The sequence below is a fragment of the Mytilus galloprovincialis genome, chromosome 6, assembly GCF_965363235.1.
Source record: "Mytilus galloprovincialis chromosome 6, xbMytGall1.hap1.1, whole genome shotgun sequence".
NCBI lineage: Eukaryota > Metazoa > Mollusca > Bivalvia > Mytilida > Mytilidae > Mytilus > Mytilus galloprovincialis.
The window spans coordinates 60338923-60357769 of record NC_134843.1 but is presented as its reverse complement, the minus strand read 5'-3'; the positions used below and the strand labels follow the sequence as shown (position 1 = coordinate 60357769).

The window sequence follows — 18847 nt, the reverse complement described above, 5'->3', positions numbered from 1 at the left end:
TCCTTTAGTAGTATAGATATGCAGGCTTTGCTATAATGTTGTTACATAGAAATGAAAAGTTTATAATTTGGTAGTCAGGGGTGTTTTTATTGGTTGTTTTATGCTCATCTCTTTTGTCGTAAAACTTGTTCTCAACCAACCCTTATCATCGATTTCAAGATACGTGATAGAGTAAACTGTATCTTTTGAGTCCAACATTGTCACAAATTTTGCGATATTCAGTGAGATGACATCATCTATATAATGGAACGTGAAGTTTCAAGATAATGATAGCTTCTTTTCAGTCGTCATCAGAAACTCTTGCATGAAGTCATCCTCGTATGAAAAATGAACTAGTCATTCAAGCTATTCAGGAAGTCTAGTTGTAACTAGAATCGTTGCGTATTAATGGACATTTTTTCTTCACAATTATTCTTATTTAACGAATTAATGCATGTAAACAATGAACAACGCAATTTAAGCAATCAAGTAGTCAAGTTTTATAATGTGTTTACTAGTTTTTAAAATTCTTGGAAATTTCAATTTTCATCAATTTATTTTCTATTTATTTTGGTCTAAATTTTCTATTCACATTAAATAAATAAAAGGTCTTTTCACTACATCAATATTTATAATGAAGTTACAAATCAAACAATTAGAAAAGCCGAAATGTTTATTTCAGTCTGGTAGTTACAATGCAGATTGCAATCTCTTGGTTTCACCCCCTTTATTTCAAGCAATAAGATGATTCGCGCACATATTTTTTCTACTCTAAATTTTTCAGATTTTTAAGAATTTGTTTATTAAATCTTATATTGACCACATACAATGTTTAAATAGGAAGAAATGCTTAAAAGCTGTTTTTTCGCAGATGGCGGTATTTTGGGCAACTGTATGAGTTGTTATGATTTGCTGTTTGATTAGAAGTAAGCATAATTTTAGGAGATTTTATGATGTCAAAAACTTCTTTGATAGTCATTACAGGGTTTTACTTAGTTTTAATTGATTAGTATTTGCACCAGAAAGAAAAATTTGGGTTTTCACACATTTTGTTAACTTTTACTCGAATTTCAGGAAACATGTGCTATCTGTCAAAAACACGCTTTAAATATTAAAAAATGCATTTGAATAATGACTGTTAATCTCTCTGCTAAAAGTTTAAATTGTTTGCATATGTGAATTTCGTATATAAAAGTCATATTATGCAATCAGGCTGAAATCTTAGAAAATATGCACTTATTCGTCCTTGGCCTTTGATCTTGATTTGACGGAAATTGCACCGTACGATTTTTTTACGACCGGGCAAAACAGATAGTACAGATTTGTAGCTTTCAAATGATATATAATTTAGCCGTGTGTTAGGTAGGTGCATTAAAAATTTATTTTTATGGTTAAAGTCACTCGCCTATTATATCTAAATGTGGTTCTTGTTTCGTTCACATGCCATAATGCCAAGTTTTTTGTTTGGACAATCAAAAATTCAAATCCTAACGTTTTAGCTCTGGAACCATGGAGATATTTCGGTATGGTTTATCATTAAAATAAAAACGATTTACAAAATGATGACTGAAAAAAGGGTTTGAAATTAATCATATGACTTTTGCAGCAGCGATAAAACCCATAAACATTGAAATCATATTACCTTTGTACATACATGTTAACTGTTTTTCTGTTAATTATTAAACGTTCCACACTTAAACCAATGAAAAAGGCAGTTGAACGGTAGGAGGCTGAATTTGACTGTAAGTAATGATGTAAAAAATTAACTGGTCAATGTCTAAAAATATATGAAAGAGTCAAAATGAAAAATTTAAAAAAAGGAGTTTAATTTAAAGGAGTTCATACATGTCTAGTGTCTACCTTTAAAGGAGTATCATTTGTTGTCAGCCAATTTCATAATTAAAAGCAGTTTTGAAATGTAAAAGCAGTTGCATCTTGGTTGAAAAACCTCATTTGGAATGTCTCATTTCTTGAAAAGCCAGTATCTATCAAAAATTCTGATGTTTGATTGAACAGTAAACTGCAGACCATTATCAGAACTTCGAAATTCAAAATCCTATCAGTCGATTATGTTCATAGCGTGTATTTAAGGTGTATTGAGGAATGACAAAATATTTTTTTCTGAATCATTAAAATGAAAATGTTAACTTAAGTATTTATTGCATGTCGCACAACTATATCGTTATGATTCTGTACTTTATAAACTCAAAAGTTTGTACGCTAGAATAGCGTTTAGCCTACAAAAGCCTCATCGCTTACACTCATATCAAAATATGTAAAATTACAAATGAAGTGCAATGATCAAAAGCATTGGCAATCCAATTATCAAAAGATTTCGCCAAATACAGTTATGGATATAAAGATTTCAGAGCAGATATAAATTGACCTTATGACCAATTTAACCCACGTCAGATTTGCTCTTAATGTTTTGGTTTCAGAAATAAGAGCCAAAATATGTATTTTACCCCTATGTTCTATTTGTAGCCATCTTGGCCATCTTGGTTCCCGGGGTCATCGGATACATTTTTTTAAACAAGATACCATAATGATTATTGTGGCCAAGTTTGGTTAAATTAGTCTTTGTAGTTTCAGAGGAGAAGATTTTGTAAAAGATTACAAAAATAAACGAAAAATTGTAAAAAATGACTATAAAGGGCAATTACTCCTTTAGGGGTCAACTTACAATTTTGATCATGTTGACTTATTTGTAAATATTACTTTGCTGAACATTATTGCTATTTACAGTTTATTTCATATATAATAATATTGAAGATAATAACCAAAAACGGCAATATTTCCTTAAAATTGTCAATTCAGGGGCAGCCACCCAGCAACGGGTTGTCTGATTCATCTGAAAATTTCAGGGCAGATAGATCTCAACCTGATAAACAATTTTGTGTAAGATTTGCTCTAAATTTTTTGGTTTCCGAGATATAAGACATACATTGTATTTTACCCCTATGTTCTATTTTTTGCAATGTCGGACATCTTATTTGGCGGGTAGGGTCATCGGACACATGTTTTTTTTAAACTAAATACCCTAGTGATGATTATGGCCAAGTTTGGTTAAATTTGGCTAAGAAGTTTAAGAGAAGAATATTTTTTTTTAATTAACAGACGCTGGACGCCTTTTTTGTCCCTCTTTTTTTTAATTCTGCTTTAGCTAGATATCAAACAATTTGTGAAAGATATATAGTATGTGAAAAACAAGTAATGCCATGTAATGCAAGGTAATGCATGAAACCTTTTTCTCAAGTAATACATTATATTATAATTACATGTAATGCAAATGTTGCTGCATTACACATTACATGCAATTACTTGGGAAAATGTGATGCATTACCATACATTACAATTACAAATTTACATCACCCAATGCCTAGCAGTAATCATCTATCAAGAATATCATCATAGGAAATATATAATATAAACCAAGGTTTGCTTATATGGTTTCATATCTTTTCTAACAATATTTTCATATTTTTTTTGTCTTCAAAGATAAACGCTGTATCTATCAATATCGCATTAAGTTAAACAGTTTGTTTTTGCACTGAAACTGTTTTTTTTTTTACCTGAATTGCTTTTTGGTAAACATAAGCCACGTTGTAATCTTACAGTTCACAGAAGGATACAGGCTACAATTAGTCAAATTGAGATAGATTTTGCAATACATTCAATCTGACCACAAAATCCTTTGACACATTTACTGTTAGTCAGATTTGTCATTCCTATACGACACAAGCCTCAGCCCTGTCTGTGGTGAGTCATTTAACCGTGTTATGCTGATAATATACGGTCTACATTTTCTACATTAGTTATTACAAGTTAACGAAATTTCTAAGACTTGCATTTGAAAAGTCAGAGAGTCAGTTTGGAAACACCATATGCATGCCAGCATGAATGTTTTGAATAATTTTTAGCATGTTCATAGAGTGTTGAATGATGATGAACATATACTGTACATTTTAAATATTTCATAAGTTATGCGTTTGTGATTTGTTACCTAGGAAAGTTTTGTAGAATTCATGTTTTTGATTGTCCATAGGAAAAATAATTTATTATGATAAATGTATATTGCATAATGCACAGAATTTAAATAGGGTTCTTTACTTATATGATTTGCCTAAAACATTGAGTATTTGACAAAATCGTTTGTGTAATTTCGTCACTTAGCCTCAACTTTATAATCCTAAATGTTGATAATTTTTTTTTAGTAACTTCTGATGTTGGTTTAGTACTTAATTTCAGATGTTTGGGTCCCCTTAAGGGCATACGATACAGTTACAGGGGAGGTAATGACGTTGCTAACGTAAATTGTTATTTTCGCGACGTCAAACTATAACTTATGGGGAAAAGATTCACTTTTCGACTGCTTTTTATCATTCAATTTTTTTTAACATGAAAACGAGTTCATGGACCCCCTTTTTTAAAATGTCATTCGGTTGTATTACGCGAGAAGATAATGTGTGCCAATTGTCAAAAATTGCGAAAATAGTGCAAATTTTTTAAATTTGATAAATATACAGCAAAAAATAATGTTTTTTTCTACATTCATGAACATTTGATAAATATAAGTTATTTCTGAATAAAAAATGAAGAAATTTTTATGATACTTATAAAAAACAGAAATCACAATTTATTTATCAAAAAATAATTTGTGTTTATCTTTTAAAACAAAAAAGTTATGTCTTTCTTTCTAAAGGGAAAATACGGCCACAAATCCGAATTTGGAGCAAATATACAAAGTTTCGACCTCATTTTACTCAAAAGTAGCACATGAAGGTATATTTTGTTTATTACATATTTGATTTAATCAGGTTGATAATTATCAAAATGTAAATACGGGATCAAAACTGTATCGTATGCCCTTAAGGATGTTCGCTACTCTAGTTTTTGAATTAATGTAAGTTATTTGGAATCCTCTAGTTTTATGCATGTAGTGCCTTAGAAATTCTGCGCGCTAAATCCTACTTGTTTTCCATGATTTATTTATGTATTGTTTAAATAACGATTTTTGAAAATCTTGTATAATCCTTGTTATTTTTCTTTCATAGTTTTTGAAAGAAAAACCTTTTTTTGATTTCATAAATGTTTTAGAGAGAATCTATTCCCGCCAGATTTCCAACGCCTTATATCTGAAAAAAAGCACACGGATCGTATATTTACTTCTAATTAAAAAAAAAAAAACCGATTCCAAAACATCAAACTTATAAAATTTCATATGATTAACATTATTTCAAGCATCACATCATTTTTTTCATTTGATGGGACATATATGATCAGACTCGGAAAGAAATCAAAATTTATTATAATTTCTTGATCAATTCAAATTCAAATGATTTCAGTAAAATCTGTTCTTCTAGTTAGTCCATATAGTAGGTACAATAAAGCAATAAGATATTGTACTTGGGGTTGAGGGTCAAGGATGGAGGGCTACATGTAGCTGACGAAAAAAAGCAAACCGACAGAAAACAAATGTGTAAAAGCAACAATACTTTTCCGACGGTTACTTAAGAAAAAAACAATAAAGGCAAACAAAAATCGGAAATCCCGCGAACATATAAACCGTATACGTTGTATGGTTGTGTTTTCTTTAAAACACGCACCACATGCATAACACCTAGAAAATTGAAATATCCACGAGGATCAATGATATTATCAAGATCTGAAGCAGATTCCCTTATTTTAGTAGTATCATGACTAGTTCGCTGAGATACATGGAATGCAAGCATTCAATGAAATATGGATTCAATGTACATGTTCAATATATATGTATTTAAAATTGAAGAACTTAACTTGATACTTCAATGCCGTCAAGCAAACAAGTCGTATCCTTCGAGATTTGATGACCGCGTAGGTTTTACGATTACAATAGAAACATTAACCAACTAATGTATTTCTGAGTGACAATTATATCTTTTACCGGCGAACTTATCGTTGTAATAAGAAAAGATATAGCATATTTACCTGAACGTATCTGGATGTTGGTATTTAGTCAAATCTTAACCGGGATTTGTGATAATTTTAAAATTTCCAAGATGGATTTTAATGTAAACAAATACAAAATAATTTGGCTTTTAATAAATATATATTTGGGTAAGTTGATGCAAGCATAGACTTCTATTGTTTAACCACCATATTTTATCAATGTGTAAACATGTTAATTTTGAGCTATGGAAATCAAGTAGTTTGGGCATTTTTCCGAGTAGGTTTTAAAAAATTCAATCAAATGTATTTCACTGTGGGTTGGCATTCATTAGCTGTCACTATTCTATAGATTTACAACTGTTTGTCATAATGATAATTTAGAATCGTCATTGAAGGTGGCGCACGAATTCGTGTTTAATAATTCTTTTGATGTATCATTTGTATGCAAGAGTTGCATTTCTTTGTACTATGTTCAATTTCCAAAAAGTCAATGTTGATTGTCTACCTTGAACTGGTCTTAATTCAATCTTTACGTCTAGTTATTTTATTAAGCTTTAAATTGCTCCAAAATTTATAAATGTACTAGATCTTAGTATGCTTTATTGGTTTATTATTTTTTTAAATGAATATCTATAATTTCATTTATTTGTTTTGTAATGATTAAAATTTATCTATACCAACATAAAGATTTTTTGTTTGAAAAAGACTATAAATGAACAGAATGGCCGTGCGAGGGATGTATATCCAGTCAAGGTCGTTTAACACTTCAATCATCGAAATATATTATTTCCCCCTTATGAAACAATGATTGCAAAAATTGACCAGAGTTATCTTACATTAATCACAGAGAGGGTTTAGCAAACAATTTTTAATTATAACTTAATTAACGTTAAAACAATTTTCCACTAAAAATGAATGCTTTATTCAAGTATAAGGACTTCGTTAGCTAAATCTACTAATTCTATTAGATATAATGATTTTTTAAGACAATAGTTAAACATGCTAAATTTAAGATAAACTTTTTTCTATTAATTTGGTTTAGATTTCTGTCTTTTTCTTTAGCATGACTGGTCTATCTTCTTTTTATCTTAAAGTATTCGTTTTTACTGTTTGTCCTTACTAGATTTTTAAATCTGACTCACGGGATTCACATTACTCTTTGTAGAAATAAAGCCTATGCCGATAGATGCAGAAGAGGTCAGCTCCTCAAGAACAAAAAGGAAAAAATCAGGAAAAGGTAAATTGAATTTTATTGAGTGCATGTTATAGATAAATGTAAGAATTCTTAATGCATGTACATGTATGATGTATCTTGCTCCTGGTCATACACACATAAGAAAACAATACGATATTGATACTGTCAACGGTATACTAGTGTATACATTAATCTAAAGTAAACGTTTCCTTTTACTGTTTGGCTATTAATTATTTATTTAGGAAGATTCGAGTTTCACACAATGGTATCATGAAATATAAGCCGCATCGAACGAACCTTAAAGTTTGATATTTTACTATATGTTTACGTAATAAAACCGATCATCTGTACATCATTCTATTACTGGGTTATCCCCTCCGTCACAGTTCTACGATAGAAAAAATAGGCTTGGTAACTATTTCTCACTTGTTATGAAGTCCCTGATAACTTTTTACCGGCGATATTGTGACGTCGCTGGTAACAGAAAAAAAGACGATGTGGTACGATTGCCAAAGTGACAATTCTCCACAAAAGATCAAAATGACACAGAAATAAACAGATGTAGGTCATCAAAAAGTAAAATCACAAAAAACTGAACTCCGAGAAAATTCAAAAAGGAAAGTCGCTAATCAAATGACAAAATCAAATGATAAAACACATCAAACAAATGGACAAAATCCTACCAACATGTGATAACATGAAGTGTTTATACATTATACAGCATACAGTAGGAAGCTTAAGGTATCGTTATTGCTTATATATATATTCTGCTAGCTTGGAAGTAAATAAAGTATGTGCAGTAAAAGTCACATACATTTTAGTGTTCTGAAATACATTTGAAGGTAGGCATGTGCATTCAACCATGTTCAGTCGTTATTTGACAAAATTTGCTTAAAATGTTTGAAAAACTATGAAATTATTGATAAAAGCCTTGATTTTGTTAGTTTGGAAATGAATATTCATCTTTCGTGTCGTAAACCACACATTCACTGACTACGCTTGACATTCCTAGTAATAAATGCTTCCTAAATAACGTTTTCTTTTTTGACTTGAAGATAATAAAACTATAATTTGAAGCCTAAACCCGCATGAAACGCTTTGCATTCGTGCTGAAAACACATTGATTTTTACCGGTGTCTTAACAATGTGACTTGTTTGCAGAATAAATAATTTAGGTTTATTCTATGAAAGTATGCTTAGTTCATAGATTGTTTGCTTTATCAAAATATATGTTTACTTTTTCCCTGCAAGAGCATACACAATTGATTACATCTGTGCATTTAGGTTACTCAAAATAATACTTGTCACGTCATGTTACTGTACAGTTATCTTTTGTTGAAAAAGAAGGGCGAAAGATACGGTAGCTTTCGCCTCTCTTTTTTAACAAAAGAAAATTCCAGTTAGTCAAACTCATAGATCGAAAATAAATTGTCAACGCAATGGCTAAAAATGAGAAAAAAAACGACTAAAAATAGTACACGATACACAACATAGAAAACTAAAGACTTAGCAGGGTAATCTCAGGTGCTTCGGAAGGGTAAGCAAATCCTGCTCCACATGTTGCACCTGTCGTGTTGCTCATGTTATTACAAACCCGGTAAATATTGTAATTAGGTAGGTCACATTCGTGGAAAAGGGAACTGTATTGTAGATATGATCAAGACATAAGGAACATTTCCGATATCATCTGTGAAACGGATTACATGTATCCATAATGAGTCTGTATACAGGTGTTAACTAAATGCATTTAAACAAATATTCTTTCTTTCAATGAGAACTACGTTATTTCTTGAAAAAAATACCACTTCGTTCATATACGTTAATGAATACTGATGTTTGATTTTGGTATAATGTTCGATTGAAGAAGTATGTTTGATATGCTATGAATACTGTGTAAGTTCCATAGCATCTAAATTTTGATTCTTTAGAAAAAAAGAGTTTACTGTTTACTTCAATGCCATCAGAATATTTAGTAAGAGAGTTCTAAAAAACAGTTATTCGACAATTCGTTTTATCAAATTTACTCTTATTTGTGTTATATTGTCTTCTTTTTTTCATGCAGAAAATTTTCTCCCGCCCGCCGTTGTCATGATTTATTATTTTAGCTAATCTGATCCGAACTTTACATGAATAAACCTGAAGTTATCTAGTTTTATGTTGTGCATGGCACATGATATATGGTCGTTGTTGCTTACAAAAAAAACCGACTAAGGAGTAGACTGCTGTTCTTGGCTGATATATCAAAAGCTAAAGCAGTGAAAGCCAACTGGCCGGGATTGAAATGATGCGCAGATCCATGCCTACTTCAACAATGTACCTAATATGTACAATTTTACAAAGTTGTTGGCATTGAAATGTCCGTTGTAACTCTGAGGGGAAAAAACAGCAAATAAGTTCAGCACCAAACTTTTAGAAAAGTTGTTCCAAATTTGATGAATTTACCCACTTTTCAGTTAAAAAAAGGCTAAGTTTTTCTTTTTTAAAGTAACAATGTGTTTATATTACAATGTAAACTGAAAAATAAGATAAGAGAATAATCATAGACAACAAACATGACATTAGGGCAAACTCATCTTATTTTTTTTGGTGGAAAAAGGGGAAAGGTAGAAAGAAGAAAAATGTTAAACGAAAAATACATTCATGCTACTTGGCGAAAAAAATACTAAAGTGGTGAAAAATATATTGTTTGGCGACAGACGTGGCGAAAAAAATAATTGACCCAGGGGAAACCCTGTTCAGCACACTTATATCTACAAGTATAAAAGAATGACCGAACATATTTTTTTTTATACTGGCTGTAACGTATTCCACAAGGGAAGTGGGAACTCTGCAAGCTAGTCATATTTTGATTTAATTAAAGAGACATTTTGGTTTTATATAATTGTTTTTAAATGCACCCGTCGATGACCACTGCCATTTTAAAACACTTTTGGAGAGACTGTTATTTTTTTTTAAAGACAGTTAGTGTATACCAGAGTTGGGGTAATTTAATTGTAATCATTAATCAGTTGTAATTGATTTCAATTATTCAAGTAATCATTGTTATCATTAATCAACCCAAAAGCTGATTACATGTAATTTAATTTTATTAAGTACTTTTCAAAATACCCTGTAATCCTGATTGCTTTTTGATTACATTCTGATTACAATGCAACAAATTTAAAACTGTGTTTTTGGTCAATACATTAATCTTTTAGGTATTCAAATTAAATGAATATTTAACTTGTTGAAACAGTTTTGTCTTCTTTAAGCATGTTAATTGATTTGTATAATTCAGTAAAAACTAAGCTCTCACAGTGTTGAAAAGTCATAATTAGCCTAAGCAGAAACATATATGTCTCTTCACAATTTAAAGATGTACATACATATATTTGATAGCTACTGTTATATTCAAGTAATATTTTTCATTAACCTTGAATTATAATCTTTTGTTAATATTGTGATTTTTGTCAACTTTGAATTGAGACCAATTAAGGTTTGTTTTAATTGCAATTACCAACTCTATTGTGTATAGCTGTAGGGCAATATAAATGATAAAAGATAAATCATACATTTGAAAATTTATCTAACTAGCACAAACCAAATTAAAATATTGTTTAAAATAAATAGATGTTGGTATGTAATGATTTTTAGTACTTATATTTTGTTTACAATTTGATTAAACAATCATATTAAAATTTGACTTAGTTTTGAACTGGTAACTTTATTTCATCCATTTAACTTCCATAAACTCATCTTGAAATACATACAAAGTCTGGAAGAGGTAAGAAGATTAACAGCTAACTCTTTATAAACCTTTATTTAATTGAAGTCAACATAATTCAGAGATCAATGATGATAAAGTGTAATTGGTCATAATCAATATGACCAGTGACACAATGTTCGTGTATATATGTCAGTGTATGTAGTGAACTTTTGAGATTTATTAAATAGATGAAAGTTTAAGTTGTCATTTTATAATATATCAAATAAAATACTCTTCAAAAATACAATAGTTATATCAAAAACGTTTATTCATCATTGTTCATTAACCTCATTCAAAATGTTATTTTTTAATTCAGTGTAATCAGATGTTATCATGAATCTTTCAGACATAGAAAAATTTCACCTCATATTTCGAAGTAACGATTATGATGTCAGTAAATGTTGCATAAAAGGTATTAGTGAGATGTACAAGTTCAGACGTTCACTAACTTAAGCTATTTTACGTTATTTAGTATATAAATTGTATAACTATGATGTAAAACTGTACCTCCTCAGTCAAATAGATAGATAAGAAAGAAAATATATATTACCATTTTATGTACATATAATTGATTGTAATGATTACTGTTTGTTTGTTCTTTGTGTATGTGTTGATGACAATCCAGATTTTGGATTTTTATATCAATAAAATCTTATCTTATCTTATCTTATCTGATTACTTTGCAAATGCAATCATTAATTTAATCAGATACTTACAGAAATGATATAATCATTAATTTAATTTAATCGTACAAATGACAAAGTTATTGTAATTTAATCAATTACATTGAAAGTAATCGGACCCATCTCTGGTGTATACATACTGCTCTTAATACGTTGATGAGAATTATATGACCTAAAGGGGACTTACATACTTTTTACACTTACTGAATGGTTTTCATCTCTTTTTCTACGTTCTTGTACATTATTAATTTGGAATTGAGTATATCATTTCAGAATATTGTTTTAAAAATGTTTTACTACAGTTGAACAGTCATGCTCTGTTTTTCTTACAGATAAAACATGCAGTATTCAATGACAAGCTGGGATGACGCATGAAAGTGCCTCAAGTTCACATATGTTACGTTTATCGATTTGGACACGATGCGAGATGAATTTCGTATTTTAATTTTGATTTTAAGAATATTTTTTTTTCAATTATAAATCAAAGTAATAAATGAATAGTGTCAGATTTGATTTTTCTTCAATTTGATTAACATGTTCTTATTCGTCAAACGAGCATACAATATTTAAGAGATATCAATGTTGTCTTTCATTATATCATCGAATATCAATTGTGTCTATCACAAATAAACAGGTCTTTTCTCAAAATGTCACATTGTTCGCTCAACTTCCCTGTACACATGTAAATCTTGAGTCATTATGGTCCGAGTGCACAGTTATTTCGTAGTGCATTTCTTTTAGACAATAAAATAAAAAATCCTACCTGCGCTTAATCAATCATATTTTTACAGTGTGTTGTACTACTTTTGGGACAAATTATATCAAAATTAAAGAAAACTTCCTCGGACAATTCTATGTTAAGGGGGTCTTGAAATCTTTTGACAGCCTCCGAAGTGCTAATTTTTAACCTTTTCAGCTGGACTAACTCACTACTTTACTTAAAAATTCATGACCCAAATTTTTACAGTGTAATTTTACCCCCTACTTGCTATTTGAGGCATAGAACATGACGAAATACATTTGGAAGGGGTACTTAAAAGATTGGCAAGCAACACACTGTCCACAATGGGGACTATATTATCGGAAATCAAAGGTCATTAACTGTGTACTCAGACCTTATGAGTAATCTATAAAAATAAATGCATTTCAGCTCAGAACATATTTAATAAATCGTGTGATATAATTTTTTCCATTCATAAAAAAATTTCCTATTCATTAAAATCGAAATCAGTCAAAATGTACTCATTGTTTTTTTTTCTCGAGGTGTCTGAGGAATCCCTACTTCTAATTAGGGGTCATGACGATTCAACACAAACATATCCTGAATGATGGTTCAATTTTTTTTCCCAAATGCCCGAACTTTTTACTATGAGTATACATGTTCAACTGACATGGCTCCGGCTGCCTGAGACTGGGGCGAAGTGATTATACAGTCATGAATCGATGAATGAAACATATTTTACTCGGCCAAGGAAATGTCTGAGCCAAGACAGGATTACGAAAGTTACTATCCGCTTTTCTTATGTATTTCAGCCTTTAATTTTGACATTTGATGAGGGACTTTCCATTTTCAATTTTCCTTGATGTTTGTGAATTTTGTTTCCATATGTTTTCATTTTTTTTGCTCAAAATATTGTGACTTTGATATTCAAATCCCCCATATATTATTGGTTCAAATGAACTTATATAATTGCAATGATAATTCATGATCACATCAGTTATATATTATAGAACAAGAGTTAGCTAGTCTGATTTCCAAAGTTTTCATAAATTCAACTAATGTTTTTTTTCTTCGAAATTCCGCTTGATAAGTGAAAAGCAAACTGTAAAGTAATACATGCAGTATACTGATTAGAGTAATGAAAAGGTGCGAGACCAAAAACAAATCTGTATTATTGTTTAGGGTCCAGTCGAGGTCAGCCTCCGTTTTCCTAGCTGCGTTTATGACTAAATGGTAGTCTTGGAATGTTTTCTGTTCTTTGGTCAGGTTGTTGACACAGTCACCGTTTCCATTCTCAATTCTCAATTCCGTAAGTCGATTGACAGTTTTGATTAATTTATGTTAACCTATGTATTATGTATATATAGATTTAATCTTTCTGATCATGTTTGCCCCATAAGGAGTCGAATGACAATTTTGCACCAATAAAGGGAATGGTAGATAAAAGTGAGCTGATCATTATTAGTAAAAGAGGTTTAATCTTTTTGTTACAATTTTCGAGATAATATCTTCAGCCAAGTGTTGTTTTTCGGAAATATGCGGCACATCTTGTTTTGGCAAGAATCCCTAGAAATGGTTTTGAACAAATTTGATTCAGATAGATATATTTGTTTCAGAGACATACGATACAATTATAGGGGAGGTAATAAATGACGTTGCTAACGTAAAATGTTATTTTCGCGACGTCAAACTGTGACATATCGGGAAAAGATGCATTTTCGACTGATTTTTATTATTCAAACTGATTTAATTTGAAAACGAGTGCATGGACCCCAATTTTTTAAAACGAAATTTTGTTTCATATTGCAGGGAGATTATGTGGACCAAATTTTATAAGACTGTAAATAGTGCAATTTTTTTAATTTTGATAAATCTACAGCAAAAATGACGTTTTTTTCTCAATTCATGACCATTTGATAAATATGAGTTATTTTTGAATAAAAAATGCATAAACTTTTAGGATATTTATAAAATACAGAAATTACAAATTATTTAACAAACAAAAATTTGTGTTTATCTTTTCAAACAAAAAAGTTATGTCTTTCTTTCGAAAGGGAAAATACGGCCACAAATCGGAATTTTGAGCAAATATAGAAAATTTCGACCTCATTTAACATAAAAAGTAGCACATGAAGGTATATTTTTTATTACATATTTGATTTAATCAGGCAAAAAATAGCCTATATGGAAATTTTCATCAAACTGTAAATACGGGATCAAACTGTATCGTATGCCCTTAAGCAGTCTTTAAAGTAAACGTCGCAACCTATTTGTGAATTTATATGCAAATCATAAAAAAAGGACGCATGACAAACAAAAATAGTTTTGTTACAAATGCTTCTGAGGATGATGATTTGAATCAATTACATCTTTCTAAAATGTCAAACAGCTGATACGATGATGCTTTGTTTACATTGTGTTCCTACGAAATCCAATACACAGCTGATTTCTCTTTTATGTCTGACTTTTAATTTATTGTAGTGTGATATTGACACAGTCAAAACATTAAAGCTCTTTAATATTGTTTCATACATATTTCAATACAGAGTAAAAATAATGTAAGAATATAAGATTTGCATCTGATCTTCAAAACACCTTCCCGGACTAACAACTCTTTTCTCTATAATGTAGATCAACGACAACAGTTCTGATTCCTCAAAATACTGAATGACACCCTTGTTATTGTCATGGATAGTCAGGATATTCGAAAAATTTGTATACTGCTCAGTTAAATTAAGCAAACTAATTAAATGAATGATTTGTATGTACTATAAGTTACATCTGGAATTATTCCACTAAGTGATGTTATTTTAAATAATGAATAAAATTTAATAACACTTCAATCAAAATACATATTTGTTTGGATTCAATCAAATTCAGTTGAAAACCACAACATTGTGTTATATGATAGTGTAGAACGAGTCATTGTCATGCAATTTAACAGTAAGGAAAAAACAAAAATAAAACTCACAAGCGACATACTTATATAATTTAAACTAAACAAGTGAATAAGAATATAGACTATACGTAGGGAATAGAAATGTTCTTTCTTTCTACAGGAAGTCGGTTAATACTGTCTTGAATCAATTGAAAGCTTTTAATAATTTACGGACGTATGACTTCAAGAATTACCGATTGCAAAATCAGCTGACAACGAACATCCATTATATCAGAACAAAACAAATATCCAATATGGCGTGCACTGAAAGTTGGAAGTCACTAAATGTCCTTAACAAATGTCTTTTAGTATCAACATCAGTGGCAATATTTTCACTGATCATGGGAATTACTACTCCTTTTCGGATAACAGTTATATACCGGAAAAGTCAGTGTTGTTAACAGAGAATTTTGAAGCTGATTTTTACGTTCCTTCGGTAAAGTTTAAATCATTTGTGATAAAAATGATTGAAAATGATCAGTACTTTGGACTTTGGCAGTGGTGTATCGGTGGTTATGGTTGTATAGATTTAGGTTGGATATCCATGTTAATATCCAACACGGACTAGCATGCCTGGCCTGATGAACTTAGCACACTCATAGGTAAGACTACTGTATTGTATTTAAAACAATTCGCAGGGTTTGCACTTACATAAGCAACTCGACAGGAACAACACGAGGAGCAGCATGGAACATCTGAAATGACCCCAACATTTTTGTTGGGTTCGTGTTTCTCAGTCTTAGAATTTATATGTTGTTTGTTATGTGCTGTGTTTGTGTGTTTGTCTTTTTTAGCCATGGCGTTGTCAGTTTATTTTTAATTTATGAGTTTGAATGTCCCTTTGGTATCATTCACCTCTCACTTGAACTTGAAGATACAAACACAATATATCATTATAAAATCGAGTAAAAGGTAAATAATTTGACGACATATACTGCATCTGTTTGAGGAACGAAAAGGCGATGATATGGATATAACAAACTATTTTCATAATATATATTTTTTACTTTTATATTTTTTTCGACAGGTTACCTTGTCTCTGATATATTTAGGACATCCTGGTATTCGGTCAACCAAGACCAAAGTAAAGAAAAAAAAATCTAATTTATAATCGGAAATTTAAAAAAAAAATTTACTGTTTTATATTTTCTTTTTATGACAAAATAATCAGAGAATAGTGAAATTTCCCCGCAGAGTGCACATATTTAACGTTTGATTTTACTTCTTATGGTTGCTCTCACTTGACTGAGTACCAAGATTTTTAACCACAGATTAGATAACAGGTCGAAAAATTATACAATCCGGAGTCAAAAGTCGGTAATGAGAAAAAAGTATATTAACGCTCCTTTTTCGCACATCAACATTATGTAACATCAGTAGAATTAACAGAAAATAATTGTTCAAAAGATTTCTAAACAGGATATTGAGGTCACAAATTTATTTCAAATTTTAAAATTATGATTCTACGTTCATACTATTGTAGCAGAGTGATTTTTCATGCTTCATAAATTATGTAATTTGCACTTTTAAAATCATTGATTTATATTAAAAATCTACTTATCAAATTCTTATTGAGCCTTTAGTTAAATTATTTCACTCTTGCAAAGTATTTTACTAAAGGATATTTATCCTTTATGATTTGACTTAGTATATAATTTACGTATTGAGTAATGTTACTCATACATATTCATGGGGGTTGAAATTGTCTATTTACTATATTCAGCTTTATAGTTTTCCAGACATGACCAGTAAGTTGTACTTTCTTCTTTATTAACATTTTGACACGAACTAATAGATTTGGTTATCTTTCCTATTTTCGAGTGAATACTCTTCAGATTGCATGTTTATAACATCACTGTGTCTAAACCACACCGGCAAAATTTGCTCGGACTCGATGGTATCTAACATCCGGCACAATGACGGAACACCAATAGACAAAATAAAGGTAGGTTTCTCCTTATTTTTTTATTTTTTTTATGATATCGAAGAATATATATACATATACAACTATTTTCTATTGTGAGATGCAATATTTTCTACAACCGTTCTATATTGACGGAGAAATAAGTCAAAATGCATGTCAAAATGACGAATTGAGTGAACCTTGCCTCGAAATTGTTTAATTTCTCGTTAAATTGTTCACATTGTACGGAAAGAAAGGTACGGGAAGATAGATATTGACACGAAGATTGCAAATTTAGTTATTATGAGCATCTCAATAATTGTATTTCTGTGTATGGAACGAAAGAAAAGGGTCATGTCAAATTAAAATAAACCGGTTTCGTCAATGTTGTTACTTCACAATCACCCGGTTTCGTCTATATATATCACCCGGTTTTTTTTTTTTTTTTTTTTTAACAAACAATTTATGAAAAGAAACTTTGGCACGGATCTGAACATTGTCTTTCGAGAATTTAAATATATATTTATTGTAAAGTAAACTTGGCGTGTTAAAATCTATTTTAAACGGGCACTTTTGGACATAGTTAATTATGATAATACACATTTTCCTAATGAAAGGCGTATCCCTTATTTCACTTAACTTCAAACTAATTTTAAATGGAATATAAATACTGAATAGCAAACACTGGTATCTAATTATTTTGTAACATTATTATATTTTCTTTGTTTATAATAGTAGTATGTAAAAATGAAAAATAAAAGGATGTGTTTTGATTGTGCCATAATTTTAATTTACTATACTAGTACTATATCATATACACTTAGTTTACAATATTCACTATCAATTATTAATACATTTATGCATTCAATCATTGACGAACAGTCCCAAACCGACTTCTGCACAAATTAATCATGCATGCAGTCCTGCCAGATTTTCTGGTACTATATATGTATATACTGTGTTACTTGCGCACTAAAGCGAGCTTTCACACTCAAGCATCCATAACATAGCAGTGAGATTTGTAACTTTCTCCCCGTTTCTGGTAGGTACATTTATTTTCATAGGCATGTTTTTCACATTATTTTTACAGTTCAAATTCATTTTTTATACAGTTCAAATTCAATTGAAACTTTAAGATAACTTTCGAAAACAATATCTGACAGTTTTGTATTTTCAATGTGAATAAAAGTTGGTTTGCAAAACATGACCGTCATTTATATCTAGGTCTTATTAAGAAGAAGTGACGGTAACCACTTATCCCATAAACATTGACAATGAGACAACTTTCTTTTAGACACAAAAATTATGTTGAATTAATCAAGTTTAGGTCAGCGTATGCCTTAAACAATGAGAAAAACACACAAACTGCATGAAAGCAAGCTACAACAGGGCCCTATATTATAAATGTAAAACAATTCAAACAAGAAAACTACCTGCCTATTTTAAAAACGCATATGGTATAAAGCAACCAAAGACACCCATGGAATTACAAGCGTGTGATTCGGGAATGGACTGAGTCAAAGTGTTGTCGCTGACACAAACAGTACAACAAAAGTACAAATAATAACAAATGATGAAAAAACCTTAACTCGTCCGATGACAGAGCCTGTATAGTAAATGCGCAATGTGTGCCAAAACTTGTGTCGTAGTTAAAATTATCCCTTAAATATAATAAATATACATGTATTCGCAGTTTACTATGAAGTCCACTATCACTGAACTAGTATAAATATTTATTAAGAGGCCAGCTAAAGT

The 18847-nt window shown here is 30.3% G+C and overlaps 1 protein-coding gene across 1 annotated transcript in view; it reads left to right on the top strand.

Annotated features, from left to right (window-relative positions):
* LOC143080022 (ficolin-1-like) overlaps positions 1–18847 on the top strand; it is a 347809-nt gene that overhangs the window by 251918 nt on the left and 77044 nt on the right. The gene's annotated exons all lie outside the window — the stretch shown is intronic.